This window comes from Crotalus tigris, unplaced genomic scaffold (genome assembly GCF_016545835.1).
Source record: "Crotalus tigris isolate CLP2741 ecotype Arizona unplaced genomic scaffold, ASM1654583v1 scf7180000017633.3093840, whole genome shotgun sequence".
NCBI lineage: Eukaryota > Metazoa > Chordata > Lepidosauria > Squamata > Viperidae > Crotalus > Crotalus tigris.
In genome coordinates this window covers 2372904-2398382 of record NW_024096527.1, presented here as the reverse complement: position 1 = coordinate 2398382, position 25479 = coordinate 2372904, and the positions used below count along the sequence as shown (strand labels likewise).

At 41.1% G+C, this 25479-nt stretch overlaps 1 protein-coding gene across 2 annotated transcripts in view; it reads right to left on the bottom strand.

Moving 5' to 3' along the window:
* The window catches only part of TBXA2R (thromboxane A2 receptor), a 47197-nt gene extending 32583 nt beyond the window's left edge, over positions 1 to 14614 (bottom strand). The window contains exon 1 of one of the 2 annotated variants that reach the window (XM_039334752.1): positions 14535 to 14614. The gene's annotated coding sequence lies outside the window, so the exon portion shown is untranslated. Of the gene's footprint in view, positions 1 to 14382; positions 14502 to 14534 lie in introns of those variants that run through there. The other variant, XM_039334753.1, reaches the window with a different exon arrangement.
* Positions 14615 to 25479: the final 10865 nt, after the last annotated feature.

The window sequence follows — 25479 nt, the reverse complement described above, 5'->3', positions numbered from 1 at the left end:
ACTTCCTTTCTGTTACAGCCACCCACAGGCTACCCAACACAGTCCGTGATTCAGATTTGCAAAAGAGCTGGATACCATGTTTTAAAGCCCTATGTCTTACTGAGCTTAGAATCAGGTTGGAGTAGATCAAGAATGGGATTAAGTGATAAAATATGTTTGCACAAAATACATTACCGTGGGGCTGAACTAGCCCATTTTCAGAGTGAAAATAAAACATAATTCAACGAATCATAAACTCACCCCAGGGATTTGATTTTTTTCAACACAATACACTACGGAATATTAACCAAGGCTAAAACTAGGTGGTTTCAGAAGGCTGGGTACATGTAGCTGCAGGATTCAAAGTAATCTGGTTCAGCGAGGCATATGATCATAGTCACTATCTATAAACCTAGTTAATGCTAAAAAAAAAATCCTTCCTTCCAGAGCCTGTCCAGCTGCAAATTCTAAAACAAAGTGACTGGTCCACAGATCTAGAGAACATCAGGTTGAAGAAGAAAATATTTAGGTGAGACATATGCAAACACACACACGCACCCTTCTCAGGATAAAACAGATTCCATAAAAGGCTGGTTCCCTAGAAAAATGCCCCATAGCCTGTCAAGTTGGAGAAGTCACAGACAGATCTTGGAATCCTTCTTATCAAAAATGTGGCCTCCAGAGCCCTAAAGAGACTTCCAGCCATGTTCCGGATCAGAGGCCAGGCCAAAGTTTATCAGTGAGTTTCAAGGCCTTCCCACCACCAGCAGCAGCAGCCTCATCGGCTGCTCATGGCAAAAGAATTTCATCAGGGTCCCTTCTGAGAAATGCCCCCCTCCTAATACGCTGGCAGGCAGATGATTACGTAAATGATGATTACGTAAATGAAGCCCGGATTGGTTTATAAATCAAGCAAGAACATTCAACTGTTGGGAGAACATCTGCTTTGCCTTTCCCATCCAGTCTTGCATCCCATCCATCACAGGAAGAATTAGATGGGAAGAGAGAACCCCCACCCCCCAAAAAACACAACCCACCCACAGCCCTGAGAGCCTTTCTGTTTTTGCTGAATGTGAAGAATTTGTGGTTTTCTTCGCAAACAGTCTAGGCTGGGAACAAAACTCAACCATGACCTTGTAATGCAGCTACCGGAAAAAAAAGTTTAACATCTGTTCCCTTTCTCAATGACAATAATTTATCTCCTGTTGGAAAATGACAGTTGATAATTTCTAGTTGAATACGCACCCAGTACATATGCAATGAGCGCTGCTCTACTGCCTTGGAAAGACCACACTTGGAATACTGCATTCAGTTCTGGTCACCACAATATAAAAAAGATGTTGTGGCTATGGGGAAAAAAAAGTGCACAGAAGAGCAACAAAGATGATTAGGGGGCTGGAGGCTGAAACATAAGAAGAACGATTGTAGGAACTGGGCATGCTTAGTCTAATGAGGAGAAGGATTAGGTGTAACATAACAGCAATCCTTCAATATTTCAGGAGCTGCCACAAAGAAGAGTGGAACAACCCATTCTCCAAAGCACCTGGGGGCAAGATAGGAAGTAATGGATGGAAACTAATCAAGGACAGAAACAACCTGGAATTAAGGAGAAATTTCCTGACAGTGAGAACAAATAACCAATGGACAGCTTCCCTTCAGAATTTGTGGGTGCTCCATCACTGGATGTTTTAAGAAGAGGTTTAGGGGACTGAAGGCTAAAACATATGAAGAACGGTTGCAGGAATTGGATATGTCTAATCTAGTGAAGAGCGCCAAAGAATTGAGGCCTTTGAACTATGGTGCTGGAGAAGACTCCTGTGAGTCCCCTGGACTGCAAGGCGATCAAACCAGTCAGTCCTAGAAGAGATCAACCCTGACTGCTCTTTAGAAGCTGAAACTCAAATACTTTGGCCACCTAATGAGAAGGAAGGACTCACTGGAGAAGAGCCTAATGCTGGAAAAGATTGAGGGCAATAGAAGAAGGGGACAACAGAGAATGAGATGGCTGGATGGAGTCACTGAAGCAGTAGGTGTGAGCTTAAATGGACTCCAGAAGGTGGTAGAGGACAGGAAGGCCTGGAGGAACGTTGTCCATGGGGTCGCGATGGGTCGGACATGACTTCGCAACTAACAACAATAACAATCTAGTGAAAAGAAGGACTAGGGGAGACATGATGGCAGTGTTCCAATACCTGCCATAAAGAAGAGGGGGGGGGTCACCCTATTTTTCAAAGCACCAGAAGGCAAGACCAAAAACAACGAATGAAAAGTAAGCAAGGAGAGAAGCAACATAAAATTAAGGAGAAATTTCCTCGGTAAGAACAATTAACCAGTGGAACAGCTTGCCTTCAGAAGTTGTGGGTGCTCCGTCACTGGAGGCTTTTAAGAAGAGACTGGACAGCCATTTGTTTGAAATGGTATAAGGTCTCCAGCTTGAGGAGGTTGGATTCCTCCCAACTCTGTTATTCTGTTACTGTTATTGTAGTCCAGTCAGTTCATAGCACATACCCCGTTGAGTTCATTTAGCAAAAAATATAGCTTGAGGTTTATTTATTAGAATTCAACAAACATCAGAAACAATGGTCTTGCAAAATCAGGGCAAAACCACGCATAAACCATGAGCAACAAATCAAAAGTAGCTGGGGGGGTGATAAATAGCAAAATCAAGCAAGAAATAACAAAAAACATGACTCAAGATGAACCAAATCAAAAAAGCGGTTCCAGCTTTTAGCAATATACTGGGGACTGGATGACATGCAACACTTCTTTTCCAAATAAAAGTGGAAGATCCCTTCCAACTTCCTCCTGTTGCTTGCCCTCCAGCAGCTCATAAATGGAGGCAGATGGCTGGGATTTAAGAGGCGTTGACAGAAACGTCCCGCATAAAAAGTAGCTGTGAATGGATCATGGAACCAACTAATCTGCACAATAGCCATGTATGTTGCTTCTGAGAAGCCAGCAAGTAAGTTCAAAGGCAATTGCCTTCTTCCTCTGCTGGCTTCCTTACTTCAAGAATTGATACTTCTAGGTCAGTGGTGGCGAACCTATTGCACGGGTGCCAGAAGCGGCAGTCAGAGCCCTCTCTGTGGGCACGAGCGCCGTCACCCTAGTCTTAGGCCTTCAGCTGGGTTTTATAAAACCTTTTCACTTTAGGCCTCTGCTACCGTGTGCAAAAAAAAAAAAAAAAGGTTCATTCAATCAATTTCAACTTCTCGCGGGAAAAAAAAGATCTTGCAAAGTTGGAATTGATTGATTGAACTTTTTAGTCCCACCCAGTCTGCCGTTACCACCACAGCCACGCCCACCCAATGGACCACACCCAGCCAATGGGCCACACCCACCCGGCATCCGACGATGCATAAGTGGGTTTTGGGTTACAGTTTGGGCACTCGGTCTCTGAAAGGTTCGCCATCACTGTTCTAGGTAGACTGCCTTTGAACCTAGAGGTTTGTCTAAACCAGGGGTAGGCAACCTCGGCTCTTTAGCTGACTCAGGAATTCTGGGAGTTGAAGTCCATGAGTCATAAAAGAGCTGAGGTTGCCTACCCCTGGTCTAAACTATAACAACAATTGCCATTGATGCAAGGGGTCCTATTCTACATATTTGCTTGATTTTCTCTCAGACCTAGTACCTGTCACCACTTCTTGGGACTACAAAGCCTACCAAGGTTGGGCATATTTTTGGTGGCTGGGGATCTTAACATTGGGAGAAAGCCAAGGACCAGATGGAATATGTACATTTTTCTTTGCTTTTTTTGGGAGGGGGTGAGGTTTTTTAAAAACTTTCCTGATGATGCAGTAGCAAAATATGTGTCTTTGAGTCAGTTTGACTCCTGTTGGCTGATTTCACACTATTAATTCCAGCAGCGATGGTTCACAGGATGTACGAAAGAAACTTTGGGCTGGGGGTAACTCAAGGGGTACCCACTTCTTCTCCCTCCTGTCCATCATTCATGTATTATGCCAGAGGTCCCCAGCCTTTTGGGCATCAGGGACTGGTTCTGTGGAGAGAGGTTTTCCGTGGACCGGAGGGTGTGTGGTTTTGTGTGCTGCCTGCATCTCACGGATGGGGCTTTGCTTGTTTGTGTGGACCGATTGCTGGCATGCTGCAGCCTGGTACCCCTATATTATGCGAAACCTTTCCTTATCTCCCTGGATTTGGGGAACAGAATTATTTTCTTCTTCATTACAGTAGTATTTATGTCTTTCCTTGCCCCTTGATCCTCTAATGCACAATAAATCAAAGAATATGTTTAAGTAATACAAGCCATTCCAATTGGATTGTTGTTTATTAGCATAAAGTGGGTAATGACTGCAGTGGTTCATTAGAAAGGAATGTTGAGAGGCTGAAAAAGATTCTGCCTGAGCCACAGAAATGATAATGGTCTTAGAGAGACACCATTTGAGGAAGAAATTGCAAGGGGGGGGGGGATAGCATTGCTACCTTGCCAGCCCATAATAATCAAAGAGAGTGGAAAGACTTGGATGGTCCTCCCCATTTACCCTGTCCCTACTTTCCTCTGTATTACCGCTTCTTCAGCTTTGCCTGACAATTCCCCACCATCACCAAAGACTACATTCACATCTGAGACCTGTGCAGTATAGGATTTCCTGCCTGAGCAGGGGGTTGGACTAGAAGATCTCCAAGGTCCCTTCCAACTCTGTTATTCTGCATCATTTCTGTGGCTTTTAACAAAGCCTTTAGGACTTTCAGTCACCAGAGGAGGTTTCTGTGCCCATTCAGAGCTGGTTTTGTGTGCTTCACCAATCAGCTTACAAAGCATCAGTGGAACACAGCTTCCCTCAAAGCTTTATGCAGATAGTATACAGGGGGTCCTCAAATTATGACCCCATTTAGGACTACAATCTCCATTTCCAAGCAAGGTAGTTTTCCAGTGAGACACACCTGATTTTACAACCTTTTTTATCATGGCTATTAAGCGAACCATTGCAACTGTTAAGTGAATCACATGATTGTTAAGCAAATCCAGGTTTCCAAATTGATGCTTGTGAGAAGTCGGCTGGGAAGGTCACCAATGGTGATCACATGACCCCAGGACCCTGCAACCCTCATAAATACATGTTGGGGTGCCAAATGCCCAAATTTTCATCATGTGACCATAGAGATGCTGCAATAAGTGGGAGGACCAGTCATAAGTCACTTTTTTTCAGTGCTGTTGTTACTTTGAATGATCACTAAATGAGCAGTTGTAAGTTGAGGACTACCGTTACTCAGTTTTTAGCTTGGCTTGGGCTTATAAAGCTGGGTGAACATAAGCCTCTGCTTTGTAAACCCGCTGTCATGGTTCCGACAGATGAAACTCTTCAAAAGAACTTTGAGGCATTGTTTACCTTAAAGAATCTTTTATTCGAGTAGCATAATATCGCCACTACATAACTGAAACAAAAAACTGAATTCCCCTCCCCATGGCACATAGTATCAAAGCACAATTCCCTCCTCCAATTAACAGTCATAAATCACATTCCCCAATTAGCTTCAAGCTTGGGTCTCCTCTTCAGCTCTCCAGCCCGCCAATTTTTTATCAGCTCTGGGCTAAATAACCTTGATTCTCAAGCTAAGTTTAGTGTTGTTATGTCTAACCCGACTCTCATTCACCTCCCCCCCTCCCAGCATCATCTAACTCTAAAAGCGAAAGGGAAAAGATGGCTACATTTCCATCTGCTCTCAATGCAAAAACATCCGATGTTAGCAGCGTTGACACCCACATTTAGTTGTTAATTGATCTGATGCACAGCTTGTTGGCTAAAAGCACCCCCACCTTTGAACTGCCCATGAGGGCAACACTGCCATGGGGGCAGGACCACATGCAGTGAATTTTAAAATGGGTGGGGGATGAAAACTAACTTAATGAAAGGTCAATTCCTTATTTATTTTTATTAATTTGGGGGATTAAAAGCTTACTTGTTGACTTGGGGAATTAAAACCAGATCCAATCAAGCCAACTCTAATATTTTGTTTAATTTGCCATTTTTGCATATGCATTCTTCCATAGAATCTTTTGAACATATCAAAACAGATAATAGAAGGACAGAGTTAAAAGAGACCTTGGAGGTCTTCTGGTCCAACCCCTTCTCAAACAGGGGACCCTATACCAGGGCTGGGAACCTGGGCTTTTTTATGACTTGTGGACTTCAACTCCCAGAATTCTTGAGCCAGCATGGCTGGCTCAGGAATTCTGGGAGTTGAAGTCCACAAGTCATAAAAGAGCCCAGGTTCCCCACCCTGCCCTATACCATCGCAGACAACTGGCTGTCCAGTCTCTTCTAAAAAGCCTCCAGTGATGGAGCACCCAGCAGTTCTGCAGGCAAGTCACTTTAAAAGACACTATAGGCTGCCTTCCAGAACTTTATGTACATGTATTTCATTTCATCGTGACTAGATTATCCAAGGTATGTTGTAAAACAGATGTCTTTTTAACCTCTCAATCTAATCAAGGGCTCTGCTCAGTCAGTGTTGCAACTCCTACTTAACTTTTCAGATTGCATAAACTTTCAAAAATCTGGAAGTCACGGAGGCCATAGAGCAGGAATTAATTTCCAGAGGAAGAAGCTTTGGAGCTCAAGGATGTCCAGCTCTTATCTCCTTCTGCTTTAGGAAATGACATAATTTCAATCTCTTAAATTCATTGAAAGGGTATGTGACGTGGCCAGCAACCCTCAGCAAGGATGGAGGGGGGGGGGAGTGCCTGGGTGTGAGTGTGAGACAAGACAAAGTACACTGTGTTATGTATTAAACAATTCATATGGTCTGTTATAAAAACGGTTTACTGATTGTTCTATTTGAATTATAGACTGTCTGTATAACTTTAAGCCTTTGTTTTAGGTGGGAAAAAGTACTTTAAATTGATTGGCCGCCGCCTAGTGGCAGTCCGTATAAATATAAGTCAAGCAGCTGCAAGCTTTTGCTTCTGTGAGAACCTAATAAAGAGCTGTTATTTCAGCTCCGTGTTGTGAGAACCTAATAAAGAGCTGTTATTTCAGCTTCGTGTCTTCAATGCCTCGCTGTTCCCATTATACAACACACTGAGTTACCCAAATGGTTCTTTGAAAAATAAACCATCTTTCGTAAGATCAGTTAAACTCTGCACTGCAACCCCGGAGCTCTCAGCAGAGACTTGCGTGTGATCAAGTCTGCAGGGAAAGGCAGGGTTGGTCTTTTTACAAAACCCAGCAAGTGGATCACATCAGGTAGCCTATTTATTCAGAAGGAATAAATGATCCTATATTTTGTTCTTATTGCCAGGGAGAAAGTGAGATTTCTGTGCTATTTTCTGCAATGTGCATCAAGTAACCAATACTGGTTTTTCGGCACTCTGCACCAGGGCTGTGTGCACTTGGGGAATGGTTCAGAAGGAAGGAGGAGTTTTGGAGCAAAGGATCTCTTTGCAATTCATTGATTTCTTTCAAGTTTCAACGCAACCCTGGAAAAAAAAAGGGCCTATCCAAAGAGTTGCCTTAATTTTAAAGATTAGTCTCTGAAGAGTGTACGAATATCTTAACATGTACCTCCTGAATGGATGGGAGGTAGACAATAAAATGCTATCTGGCAAGATTGTCCCTAGATTAAACATCCTGGTTTGTGTAAAACAATGTGAGGATCCTTTGGTTGCATTTGCAGCATACTGGCCCGAACTGATTGATACTGTCTTTTCCATTAGCAGGTCACATTTATGGAACAAGGGTACCACAAAAATTGACAAAATTTGCTCTGCTTCAATGAATGATAGATAGATGCTGCATTTGTGTGAGGTCCACAACAAACGTTTTGAATCTTTTCTAAAGCATGTTGCAAAAATCTGCCAGATGGTGATCCCTGGTGCCCCTGGGCTTCACATGCAGTGCCATACCCGCCAAAAAGCCAAATCTTGCAAATTTTCACACAAAAACACACACAAATACATGCACATACATATACACATATACCACAGATCAGTGTTTCTCAGCTTTAGCAAGACTTCAAATGCCAGAATTCCGCAGTCAGGATTCCTAAATTGAACAGTGGGTTGGACTTGATGACCTCACTGGCTCCTTTCAGCTCTGCTTCCATTAATTGTTTTAGACAGGGGCATAGAAGGCGTTAATGACTCCTCTTTCCCCATTATATTAGGCACAATATTCCTAAGAGAGGAGCTGACTAGCTATGCTCTCCAACCACATTTATTAAACTGAATAATATTCCCTTCATTATCTGATTAGGGGAAGCTAGACTAATAATTGATAATTATATTTGTCTTTCCAAAATTGGACTTTCATTTTCTACATTGGCTTACTACAATCAGGGGTTCTGAGTGTACCTAGCCACAATTTTCTTGCAAAAATTCTAGGAAGCAACCTAGAACTAAGGAGAAATTTCCTGACAGTGAGAACAATTAATCAGTGGAACAACCTGCCTCCAGAAGCTGTGAATGCTCCAACATTGGAAGTTTTTAAGAAGAGACTGGATAGCCATTTGTCTGAAATGGTATAGGGTTACCTGCCTGAGCAGGGGGTTGGACTAGATCAGTGGTTCGCAACCTTTTTAATGCCGCAACCCCCAACCGGTCGTAAGTCAAGGACTACTCAACCGGTCGTAAGTCGAGGACTACTCAACTGGTGCAGCACCGTTTGCAGAATGGGACTTTTGGCGGGCTCAGCAGGGCAGAGACAGCCTGGACAATTCCTATTGGCTTTTGAAAGCCAATAGAATTAGACTCTATTCAAGAGAGTCTATTCTATTGGCTTTCAAAAGCCAACAGAATAAAAGGGAGTAGACAGCTAAGGAAAAGGGGGGGGGGAATGGCGGACTGTGTTGTTTGGTGACCCCCGTGAAATGGTCGTTTGACCCCAAATGGGGTCCCGACCCACAGGTTGAGAACCACTGGACTAGATGACCTCCAACGTCCCTTCCAACTTTATTATTATTATTATTGGCTGGGTCCTCGCACTTGCAACTGCCACAAGACCCCTGTGGTCCTGTGACTATGACTCAGGCACTTGGCAACCGTAATGCACTTAGAGCAGTTGCAGCATCCCATGATTACATGTCTTACTTAACAACCTCACCATTTAACAAATTTTCTGGACCCAATGGTGGTTGCAAATCAAGGATTACCTTGAGCAACAAGCTTTTAAATTAAGTTAAAACAACAACAGCAACAATAATAAAGACTGCTGTCTTTTCTACCAAGACAAAGATACAGAAGAAAATTGATAAGATTTGAACAAATCCTTACCACAGAATGTTATCCTATTGCTCAGTTTACCATCTTTCATTAGCATTAGATGGAGATGAGCAAGTGGTATGGATATTAATGATGTAATGGAAAAAAAGTTACGTAAATGATGGTAGAGTGTTATACTTCTGAAATTTAGTCATTTATATAGCTGATCGAATAAAGCTTCTTTCCTAATATCTTTATTCATTCATTCAATCAATATACACAACCACCCATTTTACTTTGGTGGGTAACTTTGATTTTGCAAACTGCACTGGCACTATGGTCTTTGGAGGGGTGGGACTGAAATTTTGGCTCTGGGAATGCTGAGATAAGAGTTTGGGGTGGATAATAAAAGAACATTAAGACTGGTACGTCTTTAAATTTATTTGTCAGTGCAGTGAATTTTTTAGAAAGTAATTAATGAATGGATTAAACAGAGGCTTAAGCAGCTAACTTTTGGGGATGCTTTGGTCTGGATTCTCTCACTGAGCTGGGCTCCTGACCAATAAAATAAGGTTCACCAATCAACACTGTAAACAATTTCTACTTTTCAACATCTATCTTGAAATAACACACAAGGTTGCCAAGTGTGCATAGCGGCATGCAAAATCAGGTAAAGCAGAGAGTTGAAGTCCACAAGTCTTAAAGTTGCTAAGGTTGAGGACCCCTGAGGTAAAGAATAATTAAGAACAACTACACCTGCCTGAATATAGACAGACAGGAATGGCTCAGGCTCAGCATTTGTTATCTTCTAACGTCTTTTTTTTTAAATGAATTGTGTGAACTGTTATTGTACTATATTTTTCTCAGGCTTGTCAGAGGCTGCGTAAGAGATGTTTATAATCCTCAATTCCCCTGCAGAAAATTTTATTGTTTTTCTACCAACCTTTTTATAATTATATTTTATGTTGCTTGTTTAACATTTATACTACCTGGATTACTAACTTTAATAACTTTTGTCTTTTGTTACACGGGTGTAGCCTGAGCAAGCATCTTAGCATTTTTTGATTTAATGTTATCTTTTAGTTAAAATTCTTTGTTTGCAAGTACCTTTCTTACTTACCCTGATCTTGTCAATTTAGTTTTGGATATTTGAACTCCAATTGCCTTGAAATGAATGCAATAATGTTATTTACTCTCTCTCTCTCTCTCTCTCTCTCTCTCTCTCTCTCTCTCTCTCTCTCTCTCTCTCTCTCTCTCTCTCTCTCTCTCTCTCTCTCTCTCTCTCAATATAAATTAGCCTCTATGGGCTAGATAACTCTGTCCAACTCTAGGATTTGATGATGGCTGAACTAACGGACAGATGGATGGATGAATAGGTAGATAGTAGATAGGCAGATTGATGAATAGAGATAGATAAATGGGTGGGTGGGTGGGTGGGTGGATGATTGGAAAGATGGAGAAAGGGAGGGAGGGGAGAAAGAAGGAAGCAGGGGCATCTACAGTTTCTGGGGAAAAAGTCAAAATGGAATTAAAACAGTCACACATAAAAAATGGTCAGAGCTTTCATTTGTTTTGGCTGCCGTCTTGTCTTTTTACCACTCCCTGTGGACATCCCTGATTGACAAATAGACCAGGGGGTCTTCAAACGTGGCCCTTTTACGACTTGTGGACTTCAATTCCCAAATTTCATCAGCCAGGCATGCTGGCTGAGGAATTCTGGGAATTGAAGTCCACAAATCATAAAAGGGCTAAGTTTGAAGACCCCTGCATTAGACCCATTGCTAAAAAACCATTGTTTGACAGCAGACTCTTGGGAGACTTAGGAGGCCCTTAAAAGGGGACTAAAAGCTACACAAACCTGGCAGGTTGCACATCCTTATATAATTGTAGGATTCCTTTACTGCTGAAGTGTTAAGCTACATGACCCTCTCCCACTAAAAAAACCCCACTAACATTATGGCTCTATGATTATTTGCTTCAAAGGATGTCAACCATGGCCAGCACAAAGAAGCAATGTGGTGGGCTGGCCTGAAAAATGAACAAGAATAATTTGGAGCCAAGTATGACCCAGAGAGAAACTTCTCCAAGCATCTGGAAACAACAGTACCTTTCCCCCCATACACACAAACACTTTTTCTAAGACCAACTCGTTTGCATTAACAGCATTTATTTCCTATTTTATAGTTTTCTTGATTTGACATGTTTTGCAAACAAAATTGTTATTGATTCAGTATTCTAGGTTCATGATGTTCTTCGAATGTATTCTGCAAACAGCCCACCATAGCTGAATCTGGACTATCTTATCATTTTCCCAATCCTGGGAATGTATTGTTCCTAATTCCTTCCTGCCCTCCATCTTCTAAATCTGTCTCCTCTTCACAACACAACATTCCCCTGAATTGTGGTTGTCCCCGAAATCAGGTCCGGGCCAGCTAAAACTTGTAAAATTTGACCAAGACTGATGAATTGCTGGTTTGTTTTAATACAAATAAAATATTTACATCCAGGCTGAAAGGCATTACCAAATATTTGGAGATTCAAAAGTTGTGCAAACAGGAAAAGTTTTGTATTTTGGCAGCCAAAGGGGGGAAAAAATGAGGGAAAGCCTGCCTTGGTGGTAAAAAGAAACAAATCTGATGTTGATAGAAGACAGAAAGGGAAAATGGTGTATGGGTCTGCAATGGCCAACTTCCCCAGCCACTGGTGACTATGATGGAAGTTATAATCCAGCACAGCTTTTGTTGGGAAAAGCTGCTTGGAATGATATTATAGACTAGACGCAGTGTTTCTCAACCTTGACAATTTTAAGGCATATGGACTTCAACTCCCAGAATTCCACAGCCAGCATGCCTTAAAATTGTCAAGGTTGAGAAACACTGTAAAACATTAGAGGCATTCAGCCCTTTTTCAGCACCTTATATTCGCTCAATATCAAAACCTCACTCTTTTCGTTTGAAAGGTCAAAGGCATTTCCATCTTCAAATCTATTTTCTATGTTTTCTTGTCTTTATTCATCTGTTTTTTCCCTCATACAGAAAAAGAATATGCAGGGCTTAAACATGAGACAATGGATAAATCAAGGAAGATACAAACATATTTATTATTTATTTTTATCCCTTTATTATTTTTTATAAGTAACTCAAAGCGTCTAACATACAGTACCTCTTCCTTCCTCTTCCTGTTTTCCTCACAACAATAAGCCTGTGAGGTGGGTTGGGTTGTGATTGTGACTGGCGCCAAGTCACTCAGGTGACTTTCATGCCTAAGGCAGGACTAGAACTCATAGTCTTCTGATTTTTAGCCTGGTGCCTTGACCACTAGACCAGACCTGAGCATTTTATGGCCCATGGCCCACAAATGGCATTTTGGCAGTCCCTGTGTGGCCCGTGTGAGGTCCATTGGAAATAAGAAATCAAACATAAATAATAAGTATGCACCGTGCACGCAATGCAACTGAGTTGCTTTTATTTTGAAGGCAACTGCTAAGTTTTTCAATTTACGTAGGTATGTGCATGTGTGCCTATGCACCTTCACAGCCCTATTAATTCGGTTCTCCACAACAGTCCCCGTTTTTCATGTGACATCCTTGGGAAAACTAATTGCCCACCCCTGCCCTAGACCAAAGTGGCTCTCCCAAAATTGTTTCAGAAAGGGCTGAATTGCTCTGCTGCATTATATCCAAGTGATTGATGTCTATAATTTTAGCTTAAAAAAAGCTGAGATCACCTGCAGTCGGTTAAATCATGTTCACACTGGAGGAAGGGTGCAAAGTTCTATCTATTATTTGTTTGTTTGTTTATTTGTTTGTTTACTTATTTACTTATATAACTGCCCAGTTCAAATAAATGACTTTGGGCCACTTCTAACATTAAAATAATTACAAAACATAAAAAACATAAAAACCCATAAGCAACAAGCAACGATCAACATGATGTATGCATTTAATATATAAAATAAATCAATAACTAGGAGACGGGCTTCCTCACGCATCCAGGGCGATATGAGCACTGAACTACATCTTCAGGGCCTTATGAAGGCCAACAGGGAACTTTCACACAAAAATGTGTCAACAATTTACGAAATAGTGGAACACCAGGGAGATACAAGAAACAAAAAACTTTTCTTGCAGCCAAATTATGACACACAAGAGATTAGAAGCCCAAACAACAATTATTTAAAAGAGATCCTGGCTTTTTATGATTCACAGGCTCATCCATAATCCTCACAAATTTAAACTGAATAATTCTAACATCAATTTATTTCTTTCAAGCTAGAGATGAAAAATTAGAATCTATTTCTTTGGATTTCCTGTACCTTCTGCTGTGCTTTTATTGTAGTTTTGCTTCTGCAAATGAAAGTTCTTAACAGCCCAACTAACCCTTAGCCAACCCTTATCTATGAATGGATCTCATCTCTTCTGAAGCCTATCATCACATACAGTGGCATAGAGTTCCATCAGCTACCAACATGCTCTCAACGCTGCAAATATTGTTTCATTAGTCGGAACCACGACACATGCATTGTGAAAAGACAGAATCCTTTACTTCTGGGTGTCAGAGCAAGACTCAGCTCTTGACAACTTGCAAATAGGCTATTCTTATTCATTGCGTCTCCTGCTCATATATAAGAACAGGGAAAGCATTTGGTAGCCACAATTTGCCTTCTTATTAAGATCCCACTCTGAAAATTAGGTCCTGTGTATACGGAAGCAAATGTAATCTGGAGAAGGGTTCTTATCTTTGGAAAGTCTCTTTGAAAAAGAGAGGGACTAGCCGTCCTCTGAAGTCCCAACACCAATTAAAATAAACAAGAAGAGCATGCTAATGAAATTCCTTAAATTAAGTGATTAATAATACATTGAGGAAGGATTTTTCAATAAGAAACTGATTCAGAAAAAAAATAGCAAATTTTGACACAGCCAACAGCATTTTGGAGAGTACTTTAAATTAATCTAGATAAACCTAATTTATCTGCCAATATTCTCATCGTTTGCTGTTCCAATTTTCTAACTTCATCTCTTCCAGAAGAGGAGAGGAGAGGAGAGACGGGAAGGGAAGGGAAGGGAAGGGAAGGGAAGAATAGAATAGAATAGAATAGAATAGAAGAGAAGAGAAGAGAAGAGAAGAGAAGAGAAGAGAAGAGAAGAGAAGAGAAGAGAAGAGAAAAGAGAAGAGACCTGTTTTTCAATCTTCATCGCTGCCTCTCTCCTCACTTTTTCTTCTTGTGGATTATCATTTTTGTACCTTAGGAGCTTCCAAAGGAGCAAATTTTCACTTTGCTCTTTTCCATTACACTGTTGATTTCTGCTGCACCGTGTTGCTAGAATAGCCCTTCTTTAATTGGAAAAACAGCTTGCCAGGAGCAAGCAGAGGAGATCCAGGGACTGGCCACCTACCTTTCAACTGGGAGCTGAGAAGTTGGTGTCTCTGGCCCAGCCTCTGCCTAAACCGCCTGCATTTGTACAAAGCAGAGAAGAGACGGAAGGGAGGGTGGGTGGGAGAAGGGAGGGGCCTCCAGACTCTAGAACAAAAGTTGGCTGCATCTGCAGGAATCGTCTCATCGCTCAGAAGAGAAGGGGGTCTGTGGAACTAAATGGGAAAAGGAATTTAATTGTTTTTGTAATTGAAGGTGACTTTGGGAAGGTCATTCCATGATGCTAAGAGAGAACACATGTGCGGCAGAAGACAATAAGGTTCATTTCAATCCCTGCTACCCATCTGTCAGGAACTAGAATTGGGGATGAGGCAAGAGAAAATGAATCAGAAGAGGACATTGCAAAGACGTGAGAAAGCCGCCCACCAGACTCTGGAATGGATGGGGGATTCCCCACCCCAGATGCAACAAATACGAGGGCAATTCGGAAATAAAGCTCGCAGATATGGAATTTTTATTATACACATTAGAAAACTACAACATTACATTACTTTCGACATAATCACCATTTAAATTGAGGAACTTGTCATAACGCCTTTCAAGGTTTGAAATTCCTTAGTAGTAGTCGCTCAGCGCCAAATCTGGATTATCGGGTGGGGGGTCATCAAAAACATCCCAACGGAACTGCTTCAAAGTTCTCGGGTGCATCTAGCGGTGTGCGGGCAAGTATTATCGTGAACCAACACCACACCAGAAATGGTGCCATAGAAAATCCTGCCAACTGTGAAGATGCCAAAGGAGCACTACTAATGAAGTTCATGGAGCATGGTTCGACCATCAATTCAGACATCTACTGTGAAACGTTAGGAAAACTCAGATGAGCCATCCATAACAAGCGTCGGTGCATGCTGACTTCCGGTGTGGTGTTGGTTCACAATAATGCTTGCCCACACACCACTAGACGCTCCCAATAACTTTTGAAACAGTTCCATTGGGATGTTTTTGATCACCCACCCCCCATAGTCCAGATTTGGCGCTGAGTGACTACTACTAAGGAATTTCAAACCTTGAAAGACGTTATGACCAGTGCCTCAATTTGAATGGCGATGATATCGAAAAGTAATGTAATGTAGTTTTCTAATGTGTATAATAAAAGTTCTGTATCTGAGAGTGTCTGTCATTGATAACCAAGTGGAGGTTTGTTTCCTAATTGCCCTCGTATTTTATTAGGGGGAGGGGTGGGGTTGGGGGGGAAAGGAAGTATAGCTAAAGCTGAGCCAGTGGTGTACTGGTTAAGGTGCTAGAATAGAAACCAAGAGACTGTGAGTTCTAGTCCCACTTTAGGCATGAAAGCCAGCTGGGTGACTTTGGGCAATCACCAGGAGACTGTGAGTTCTAGTCTCACCTTAGGCATAAAAACCTGCTAGATAACTTTGGGCCAATCTGTCTCCCTCAGCTCAACCCATCTCACAGGGTTGATGTTGTGGGAAAAATAGCCAGCTGGAAAGATCACAAATGGCAATCACAGGACCTGGGCCACCACAACCATCTTAAGTACAGGTAGTCCTCGACTTATAACAGTTTGTTTAGTGACTGTTCAAGGTTACAATAGCACTGGAAAAAGTGACTTATGACCTTTTTTCATACTTACGACTATTGCAGCATCTCCATGGTCACGTGATCAAAATTCAAAGGCTTGGCAACTGACTCATTTATGATGGTTATGGTGTCCCAGGATCATATGACAAACTTTCTGACAAACAAAGTCAATGGGGAAGCCAGATTCACTTAACAACCATGTTACTAACTTAACAAGTGCACTGATTGACTTAATAAGTGTGACAAGAAAGGTGTAAAAATGACACAAAATTCACTTTACAAATGTTTCACTTAGCAACATAAATGTTGGGCTCAATTGTGGTCATAGGTTGAGGAGTACCTGTACATGCCAGTTGCCAAGCAACTGAATTTTGATCACGTGATCTTGTGGAGGTGCAATGCTGCATTGATTGTAAATATGAGTACTGGTTATAAGTCCCTTTTTTATTGTAGTTTCAAATGATCACTAAATGGTTATAAGTCAACTACTTGTAATTAAAAACACTACTCCTACAACTGTTGCTTTTCTTGAATATCATTCTCCTTTACATTTTTAAGCACCCACTTTAAAAAAAATCAGTTTACTGGATTGAGCAAAATGAAACTTAAGTTAACACAGTAGCACATTACATTCTTTTGCATTTTTTTATTGGAAGAAAACACTCAAAAATTATAATTGCCGAATAATGCTAAAAGTGGCTAATTCGGTTAACAATCCATTAGGAAAAAATTAAACATCAATTAAGTAAGGTCCACAAGGATGGAAAAAAGAAAAAAAATGCTAGAGGACTACAGTTGCTATAATGAAATAAACATTGTTGTGCTAAAAACTATATCAGAAGTCAAGAAACTAATGCTGGTGAGTTAAAACTAGAGGTGATCATATGTAGATAGTTCCTTTTATACTTAGTGGGATTTGAACCAACTGAATAACAAAATAACAGAATAACAGAGTTGGGAGGGATCTGGGAGGTCTTCTAGTCCAACCTCCTGCTCAGGCAGGAAGCCCTATACCATTTCAGACAAATGGTTGTCCAATCTCTTAAAAACCTTCAGTAATGGAGCATCCCCAACTTCTGGAGGCAAGCCATTCCACTGTTTAATTGTTCTGTCAGGAAATTTCTCCTTCATTCTAGGCTGGTTCTCTCCTTGATTAGTTTCCATCCATTGCTTCTTGTCCTGCCTTCAGGAGCTTTGGAGAATAGGTTGACTCCCCCTTCTTTTCTTGTGGCAGCCCCTCAAATACTGGAACATGGCTATTATGTCACTCTTAGTCCTTCTTTTCACTATACTAGACATACTCAATTCCTGCAACTGCTCTTTATATGTTTTCACCTTCAGCTCCCTAATCCTTTTGATTGCTATACTCTGCACTTTTTCTAGAATCCCAACATTCTAGAGTCACAGCAATTAAGGCTGAACTCTATTTTATCTGCTCTAAGTATGGATCCAGAGCTCTCGCTTTTAATCTTGAACTTTCCAAGATAAGTCATTTGGGTGAAAGGGACTTATAAAGAGTTAAGATGTTGGACCTTCAGAATGAAGGAACTCTTTTTCTTGAAGTTACAAGACCTGAACTTAAAGCAGTATTTCCCAATTTTGGGAATTTTAAGATATGCGGACTTCAGCTCCCAGAATTCCCCAGCCAGCATGTAATTATTTTGTAATTACAGATCAGGCAGGCCAAAGGCCTGACTTGGTAGATGGCCATTTCTTTTTTATGGCTCCAAGATATTAACCAACTGCAGAAAGATGGAAAGGCTCTAGCCATTCCAGAAGGTTGAAGTCCACAAATCTTAAAGGTGCCATGTTTGGAGACCCCTTATCTAAGGTAATATAGGTAAGTGGCCACTGCTAGATGGGGAAGGGAGCAAGGAATAGTGTGGATGGCCCACATGAGGGCAGAGCAACTGCCAGAGATTGCATGGGTATGGGAGACTTAACCCAAGCAATTTGAAACCTTCCTTGCAAGGTTCTCCACTGATTTTCTCCCTGAAAGCTTTCCAGGAAGGAAGTTGCAAGTTGCAATCCACTGCTCTACTCCCATCAGCCACAGTCATGTGATCCCCATTGACTTTCTCCCTGCTGTTTTCCCACCCATTGATTTGAGGGAAGATAACATTATAGATAAGGATTACATGATCATGACAGCACAGCAGCACTGAAATGGCAAGAACTTTCCAAAATTTCTTTTCCCACAGGAGTATTGGGTCTTGACATTGTGTAAGTTAGCCCACAAGAGGTACCTTGGCTGAAAAGATTTTGCCCTACAATGATGCACGGTTTTACTCAGTTAAAGGTTACAGACTTGAGAGTTTCAGTAGCATATAGACAGGATATGACTGAATGCATTCATATATTCTTGATGTCGCGAACCATCTTGAGATATTTTGTGGGCATATAACAGCTCCACAGAAACTAACCACAGCATGGCTTAATATAATGATTGAAAGCCAACTTTTAATCTTTAAGAAGCTGCAAAATTTACTGTTGACTTTCTGCAAAAAGAACAACATAGCTTCTCCTCCAGATGACTCTCTCTCTTCCTCCAGGAGAGACTGAATCTCTCAACCAAAATGAGTGACCCACAGCCTCTCTGTGACAGCAGCTGCTTCTCTCTCCAGGTCTGGTGATTTTTCAGCTGGAGCTGGCTGGAGTTCTACATGCCAAAATTAACAAGAAGCAGATCCGCTCTTTCATCTGAATTAAGATGTGTCATGAGCTTTTATCACATCTGACAGATCTTTAGGAGAAAAAGATGCATGTCTATGTGTGAGAAAGAGCAAGACATGGGCCAAAGAGCTATGTGATAAGGGGAAACCACAACACACAGAACAATCTGATCTTAATCCTCTTGTCATCTTGGTGTTATGTATGTTTAATTAAATTAATTGTTTTAAGTGATGTGTATAATATGTTTTAATCACTGGATTTACTGCATGCAACCCACAACTTGAACAGAGGAAACCTTTACCTTTATCTTTATAAGTAATCCTTGACTTATGACTACAATAGGGGCCAGAAAATTTGTCATTAAGCCGTGCAGTTGTTAAGTGAGGCATCACATGAACACTCCAGAAGATAGGCTTAAGATATAGAAGGATCTTGACAGACTTGAATTTTGGGCGCTATCTAACAAAATGAAATTCAGTGGTGAGAAAAATAAGGTTGTACATTTAGGCAAGAAAAACCAAATGCACAGGTACAGTATGGATGATACCTGGCTCAATAGTAGTAACTATGAGAGGGATCTTGGAGTCCTAGTGGACAATCACTTAAATATGAGCCAGCAGTGTGCTGCACCTGCCAAAAAAGCCAACACAGTGTTAGACTGCATTAATAGAAGGATAGAATCAAGATCACATGAAGTGTTAATATCACTTTATAATGCCTTGGTAAGACCACATTTGAATTACTGCATTCAATTTTGGTTGCCACAATGGAAAAAAGATGTTGAGACTCTAGAAAGAGTGCAGAGAAGAGCAACAAAGATGATTACGGGATTGTAGGCTAAAACATATAAAGAACGATGGCTGGAATTGAGTATGTCTAGTTTAATAAAAAGAAGGACTAGGGGTGACATGATAGCAGTGTTCCAATAGCTCAGGGGCTGCCACAAAGAAGAGGGGATCAACCTATTCTCCACAGCACCTGAAGGCAGGACAAGAAGCAATGGATGGAAACTAATCAAAGAGAGAAGCAACCTAGAACTAAGGAGAAATTTCCTGACAGAACAATTAACCAGTGGAACAACCTGCCTCCAACAACCTGTTGGAGTTGTGAAGGCTCCAACAATGGAAGTTTTTTAGAAGAGATTGAACAACCATTTGTCGAAAATGGTATAGGGCGGTGGTGGCGAACCTATGGCATGGGTGACAGAGGTGGCACTCAGATCCCTCTCTGTGGGCACGCGCTCCGTCGCCCCAGTCCTAGGCCTTCAGTTGGGTATTATTAAATCTTTTCGCTTTAGGCCTCCTCCGCCATGTGCAAAAAAAAGAAAAGGTTCAATCAATCAGTCAATTTCGACTTCTCGCTGGAAATAAAAAAAGATCTTGCAAAGTTGGAATTGATTGATTGAATTTTTTAGTCCCACCCAGTCTGCTGTTACCACCACAGCCACGCCCACCCGATGAGCCACACCCACCCAATGGGCCACACCCACCCGGCACCCGACAATGCATAAGTGGGTTTTGGGTTGCAGTCTGGGCACTCAGTGTCTAAAAGGTTCGCCATCACTGGTATAGGGCTTCCTGCCTGAGCAGGGGGTTGGACTAGAAGACCTCCAAGGTCCCTGCCAACTCTTGTTATTCTGTTATTCCACCATGGTTGTTAAGCAAATCAATGTGGTGACATTACGTGACAGTGACTTGTAAGTTTCCTGCCAACTTCCCCATTGATTTTTCTTGACAGAAGTCAGCTAGGGAGAACTGTTAGAAGCCCTCTGTCCTTGAGTTTTCCTCAAGGTCTCTAAAGACTGTTTTGATGTATTGGATTGCAGTTCCCATCATCCTAGAGCAGGATCTCCAAACTTGGCAATTTTAAGACGTGCACTTCAACTCCCATAATTCCTTAGTCAGCTATGTGTTGAAGTCTACATATCTCAAATTTCCCAAGGTTGGGAAACACTGCTCTGGAGTCTTGTAACCTGCTGGCTGAGGAATTCTGGGAGTTGAAGTCCACAAATCTTAAAAGTTGCCAAGTTTGGAGACCCCATCCCCTAGAAATCACAGCTAATTATCAGAGTGATGGAAGCTACGGACTAATTCATAATGAAGTCAGAATGCCAGCTGGTTTAGAGCTTCGAGTGACTCCATTTTTGCAAAAGCTGATGAAATTTGTAGTCTAACCCACCCAAAAACTAACATCTTGGAGAAGTCTGGCCCAAAAATTACATCTTAGTGGAATATGTGCATTAGTGATTGTATTTTAACTCTCTACGGAGCATAAAAAGTCTCCACAGCATGCAACTTTGGCAGACATTGTGCAATGTTCTGGCTGCAGCAATTGAGCTTGATAATTTATTATAACTTATCAGAGAATGAATAATAGAAAAGATTTTCCTCTAGGCGTGAATAATTGCACATTCAGTTACAATGAATATCCCTGTCAGGGAAGAAAGGGGTCAATGATGTTTGCATGGCCTTACTGGAAGATGACCTTCCTGCTTCCCCCAAATTCCTAACCCCAAATATAAAGGAAGGAGTCTCCAATCCCATCTTCCCCCATGCAGCTTCAATTATGCAACCTTTTCTAGAGAAAATATTGGGGGAAGAGCAAAACTTCTTGCAGCCCTGATGACCTCTAAGCAAGGACTAACCCGCCAGTGCTAAACTACAACTCCCAGTAGCTCCAGGCAGGATAGAAACGTATGGTGGGCCACAGGTTCTCCATGTCTAGTGGGCCACACAGTTCAAAGTTCAGCCAGTTGCACTCTGTTGTTTAGAGATGCCTTGTAATGGTAACTCCTAGCAGGTGTCAAAAATATCAAGATAGTTTCAATCATGCCACCATCTTGCCTTTTTTCAACTCCCCTGCCCTTTGTGGACCATCGAAAAGCCATTCTCTCTATCAATTCTTGCCTCTTCTGTAGTTGCCACATAACTGCTGACCTTCCTCTTAGCTGTCAAGTTAGGAAGGGAGAGGATCAAAACCATTGTACATGCATCCCCTGAATCAGGGGCCTTCAAATTTGGCAACTTTAAGAGTTGTGGATTTTAACTTCCAGAATTCCCCAACTGGCTGAAGAATTCTGGGAGCTGAAGTTCACAAGTCTTAAAGATGCCAAGTTTGAAGCCCCCTGCCTGAAATCATGGTGTGTAGAAGCCTGATTTCTTGTCCAGGACCTCAGTTGCAGCAATCTGGGTTCTCACAGTACCTCCTTTGGAGCTAAACAAAATATTTGCCCTAACTCATTTTATCTTCTTTTTTAGATTCTTTGATTTCTTTTAAAAAGGGAAGGAGGCAAGCACCATCATCTAAAATCATCTTTATTTACAGTATTTTCAACAATAGACCTTCAAGAATGAAGGCAGAAGGTATCTGCAACCTCTCCTATCTTGTGAAATATATCCGCTTGTCCATTAAGAGGCAAAGATAAACTGAGGATAATAAAGAGAAGGATGAATGGTTTTTCACACAACCATTGCAGCATCCTGATGGCCACGTGATCAAAATCCAGGAACTTGGCAACTGGCATGTATTTACTGTATGATGGTTGCAGTGTCCCAGGGTCATGTGATCCCCTTTTCCCAACTTTCTGACAAGCAAAGTCAATGGGGAAGCTGGATTCACTTAACAACCGTGTTACTAAGTTAACAACGGCAATGATTCACTTGACAACTGTGGCAAGAAAGGCCATAAAATAGGGCAACGTTCGCAACAACTGGCCCACTTAGCCACAGAAATTTTGGGCTCAATTGTAGCTGTAATTTAAAGACAGTTATAATTACTCAACTCTACAGCACACAAAGCTCTAAACTGGGGGAGTCCAACCTTGGCAACTTTAAGACTTATAGACTTCAACTCTCAGAATCCCCCAGCTAGCATGGCTGGCTGGGAAATTCTGAGAGCTGAAGTCCACAGATCTTAAAGTTGCCAAGGTTATTGTAAACTCTGCTCTATAAAGCACAGTTGCAATTATACAGGAAACTACAAACAAGCAAAACGCACTTCAGTTCAACATGTGCATGCATGTGTCCAACCCAAACTAAAGTTTTGAATGATAGCCTCTCTCATGTTGCCATTTACTGTGACGGTTGAGCTGAGGGAGCCACTTGAACAAGCTGGAGGACATCAGGTTCTCCATGCCTCACCTAGGCTGCGAGATGTTGCACCATTCATCTTTTCAGCTCTAACATTAGAGCTGTTTGTAGATTTGTCACACTAGCCAGAGGATTTGAGTGCAAGTGTCACTGTGACAAGAAGCTTAAATTTGTCGTATGGGTGATCCTTGACTTAGCAACCAGTCTGATGGACCTACCTGGGGGATTTTTATGACCCATATTCGAAGTTCAAACAGTTGCTACTTCCACGGTCGTAAAATCAAGTTGGTGACATGACCAGCCTGTTTTACAACTATCACAAGTTATGACTGTTGATAGGATGGCACCATTACAGTTCATAACTTGAGGACTACCTGTACCTAGAATATCACTGCTACAATAAGATGACAAGAACCCTGCTTTTGCCTAAAATATCATAACCAAAAAGCCCTGAAGCCAGGCTTCATATTTCTTATTTCATATTTCTTCTCCTTTATCTTAATAGCTTCAGCTCCTCTTCCTTTTCCCCCTTCTGTCCCTTATCAGATCTTGCAAGAAACCAAAGAAGTTTGAACCCCCAAACTCTGCAAGTTCACTGCTAACCACAAAGCATCAAACGGAAAGAAAACTGGTCACAGAGGCAGTTGGGAGACTAGCAGAGTGGGAGAATCTTAATTTGTCAGAGATTCAGCTTGATGGAAATAACCCAAAGTTAACGGGTTCTTTGCCATATATGGAGAATAGAGGTGAACAGAGGAATAACTGTTGACAAAAGACCTTTTCAACTTTAAAATGATGTTGTGAAGGAGATGAAGATGATTCAGTCACTTTCCATCTCTCTGTGTTTATTTTTCTCCCACTAATCACCTTTTGCTTCATCTAACCAGATATCTGAATAGATTAACACATATTTATTTCTGCCTGGAGTGATTCAAGAAGAAAAGAAAGAAATGGAGAGAAAAAAACCCACAAAATACGAAGACCTGCAAATAGAAGTGGAACAACTATGGCAAAAGAAAGCTAATATAGGCAGCTTAGATACAATTCCAAAACATCTGGAGCACCACTTGAATACCATTGGCATTGCCAAAATCTCCATCACTCAATTGCAAAAGGCAGCTTTATTTGGAACAACTTACAACCTATAATGATATCTTTAACACAATCAAACAACAACGTCTGCAACAACAACAGGTCCTTGGGAAAGATTCAATAGCTGGAGAAAAATGCCTAATCCAGTCTAAACAACTGGTTGATTTGCAACCAACCCTAATAATAATTATTATAATGTATTAGCCACCCAGGACTGAAAAATCCATAAAATCAGGTAAAACATTAAAACAAATAGACAGCCCAGAGTAAAACAATTTTAAAAATAACCCAGAGAGGTCTCCGGGGTCTCCACCCCATAATAGGAACAAAAGGGAAAAGGCAGGTATTAAAAAGAGCATCAAAATCTCTTTAGCAATCCTTATCTTTTTTTTAAAACAAATAAGTGAGATTTTTAACAATTATTTTCTTTTCAATGGAGCCTCCACAAACAGGTAGGATCTATCGGAAAACATAGTTTGAGTTCATCATTTTATTTTGTACTGAAAGCAATCCCTGTTGTGTTGAGAACAATGTTTAGTGAGGCAGTGCCAATCAGCACGGGCAGTGTGTAAAAGCCAGCACTTTTTCTCCTCTCTCTGTTCTTTTTGCTTTTCACTTTCATTCCTCCTTAGCCTCCCTTTGCACTTTCCCTTTTATTTCTGGTCTGAGCATGAAGATAGAAAAGCACCATGTTTATGAGACCAAAGCTGGACTCTTGGTTAAAGTTGCAGTTAAGGTGGAATGATGCAGAGAAAAGGGAGAGGATGTGGGGTATCCCCAGGGGAGTCAAAAAGTCAAAATAGCAACACTCTTATGGACTTTTTGCTGAAAACGGAGGGAAAAAATGAATTTGTGATTTATGGGTTTGATGATTAGAACAGTAGAATATGAGAAGAAAGGAGCCATGAGGGGAGGGAAAAAATGAATTTGTGATTTATGGGTTTGATGATTAGAACAGTAGAATATGAGAAGAAAGGAGCCATGAGGTAACCTTATAGAGAGAGAGGATAAAGTATAAATGCATGTATAACCCATTAGCACTGATAATGTTACCTAATTGGGTAATGAAATGTCTGCAAACCAACAGAGCTCAAAGAACTCTGCAATTATAACTAATGTAAAACGAGATTGGAAGCCACTTCTTTATAGCTTTCTTTTTCGTCTTCCTGGTTTGTCTTTGTCTTTTTTCTTTAATTTCTTTTCTATTTACTGAACACTTTTTTAAATTCATTTTTATGAAGTAATGTTTTTGCAAAAACAATACAAATTTAAAGAAGAAAGTAAAGAAAAGTAATAGTAATAGTAGTAAAGTTGGAAGGGACCTTGGAGGTCATCTAGTCCAACCCCCTGCCCAGGTGTAGGGTTTCCTGCTTGAGCAGGGGGTTGGACTAGATGACCTCCAAGGTCCCTTCCAACTTTACTACTATTACTATTACTTTTCTTTACTTTCTTCTTTAAAATTGTATTGTTTTTGCAAAAACATTACTTCATAAAAATGAATTTAAAAAAAAATCA